The sequence below is a fragment of the Pteronotus mesoamericanus genome, unplaced genomic scaffold (genome assembly GCF_021234165.1).
Source record: "Pteronotus mesoamericanus isolate MK-2021 breed Mesoamerican mustached bat unplaced genomic scaffold, CSHL_Meso_final contig_65, whole genome shotgun sequence".
NCBI lineage: Eukaryota > Metazoa > Chordata > Mammalia > Chiroptera > Mormoopidae > Pteronotus > Pteronotus mesoamericanus.
The window spans coordinates 7,551,280-7,553,859 of NW_026555228.1; the positions used below are offsets into that span (position 1 = coordinate 7,551,280).

The 2,580-nt window shown below is 42.0% G+C and overlaps 1 pseudogene; it reads left to right on the forward strand.

Moving 5' to 3' along the window:
- The first annotated feature begins 293 nt into the window (after positions 1–293).
- LOC129076847 (coiled-coil-helix-coiled-coil-helix domain-containing protein 2-like) lies at positions 294–823 on the forward strand (annotated as a pseudogene).
- Positions 824–2,580: the final 1,757 nt, after the last annotated feature.

Below are 2,580 nucleotides of genomic sequence, written 5' to 3' on the forward strand. Positions count from 1 at the left end.
GGTTGCACATCTGGAAGTCAATTTTCTAGAATCCAGTTTACCAAATGGCCCATTTGCTGAATGGCTGACTCACACCACTACCTTGTTTTTGTGAACTTCTTTTATTTAGTTGATGGGTTTTCATTTTGCCTTTATTTTAAGGAATATTTAGATTGCCTCTGTCCCAGTTCCCTCCTCCTGCAGCTGAGCCTGGGGAGAAGCAAAAGGGAAGCATCAAAAGCATAAGACTATATAAAGAATATGAATATTCTCCAAGTTTCACACTTGAGACACAGAGCCACAGCACAGTTGTGATGCCACGTGGAAGCCAAAGCCGCACCTCCTGTATGGCCTCTCCGGCTAGTCAGGCACCTCAGATGAGAGCTGTGCCCAGGCCAGCACCAGCAGCTCAGCCACCAGCACCAGCTCCACCATCTGCTCTTGGCTCACTGGCTGCCACCCCCTGACACCCAGGTCTCATGGTCCAGATGGCAACCCCTGCAGCTGGTGTGGCTGTGGGCTCTGCTGTTGGCCACACGCTTGGTCATGCCATCACTAGGGGCTTCAGTGGAGGAAGTAATGCTGAGGCCTCAAGGCCTGACATCACTTACCAGGAGCCTCAGGGAACTCAGCCGGCATACCAGCAGCAGCAGCAGTTTAGCCCATGCCAGTATGAGATGAAACAGTTTTTGGAGTGCGCACAGAACCAGAGTGACCTTAAGCTTTGTGAGGGTTTCAGCAAGGTGCTGAAACAGTGCAGATTTGCAAATAGATTAGCTTCATCAAGAAGTTCATATTGAAGAAATGGAAAATCCCCTCTCATGACCAAGTCAATTTAGTATAAAGTTATAATTGATAGTGAAAGTATGAAACTACCAGTTAAACCTCTCCTATCATTAGTAGTTTCCTTGCCTCAGAATTGCAATGGAAAAAGAGTGTTCTTACTGTATAGAAGTTCACTGAGGTGGTACTGAGTTTCAGGCTGGGCAGATGTTTGTGTGGCCTCCTTAACCCAACTTTTGTGATGTTACTGTTTGTGAATCAATTAGAATAAAGTGATTTTCTTAGAAAAAAGAATATGAATAATTTTATTAACATATTCTCTATTAATAATATATTGCTACATATTCAGAAAATATTTTTGAATAATACTCTATTAATAAAGGATACTAATAAAGAACATATTCTTATGATGCCTTCCTCTTATGTGTCAGAGTATGAATAGATTTTCCTTGTGCCCCTCAACTCGCTCGCTCTCTCTCTCATTTTCAGCCTAGCAGCACTTTTCATCTTTCAATTCCTTTAAAACACCAAACTATTTCCTGTCATGACCTTTGAATTTGCTTTTCCCCATTCCTTGAATGCACTACCCCCTCTTAGTATCAACACTTCCTGACATCTTTTGAGTCTCAGCTTAAATGTCCCCTTCTCACTGAAGCTTTACCTGGTCACATAATCTAACTTCACTCCTTTATCCCATGTATCAGTTAACTTTTGCCATGTAACCATCCCCAAAATTAGTGGCTTCAAGCACTCATTCCCTTAACTCATGTCTACAAACATACAAGAAAGCCTAGCAGAAATCAGCTGGTCCAGCCCAGATTGGAATTATCTGGTCAGCCCACAGAATTGTGGGCTAAATAAAATATTTATTGCTTTAAGCCACTATGGTTTGGGGTGGTTTTTTACACAGCAAGAGCTGTGTAAAACTAGGATAGGGGTTCTGGATTAAGACACCAAACTGATTCATGTAACAGTACTCAGTCCTATTTGTTTAGGTCTTGTAGCAGAGTTATAATGCCCCCAACCACAACCCTTCAGGCCTTACCATTTTTGTCCATATCTACCTGACTCTCAGTTGCCAGCTTATGCATTTCTTCACCTGAGGGGTTTCTCTGCCTGCCAGATCCCACCTTGCCTGTGCACATAGTACAGCAAAAATTTCTGGAGAATTAACACTAATATGAGCATCCTTCAGTGATTGTTGCAAATTGGTGCATAAACGCCCCAACTTCCTCAACACTTGGGTGAGATCATTCCATACTGTCTTCCAGAGTTCCCCAGTGATATTGAGCTCTAGGACTAGTTAAAAAGCTTCCATCACATCCCTGCTCTTGTCTTTTTCATCCACAGCCTGACCTGGGAGCACATAACCCAGGGATGAGCCAAGGCTGCTCATTTAGGCTCTGTCACAGGATGAAGGTGCACAGTCACACCCAACTGATTTGGTATAGTTTTGATGGAGAGGGTGGAGAGCTTTTGATATGGTTATGAGAGAGGGAATGAGATGAAGCTGAGAGATAAGAGAGAGTAAAAAGACTGGGGAGAGATCTGTTTTGTAACATTATATGGCAAGAATCAAAAACTACATGTTTAATGTATCTATTTTTCTTATAATAGTATTTTTTCTCCCAATACTATTTGTGTGTGTGTGTGTGTGTGTGTGTGTGTGTGTGTGTGTGTTTGTGTGTGGAGGTATAAGTTATATATAGTGAAATACAGTTCTTCAATGTATTATTCAATGAGCTTTTACAAATGTATGCACCCAACCATAACCTAACAAATCAAGATACAGAACATTTCAGTCACCCCAGAATGTTC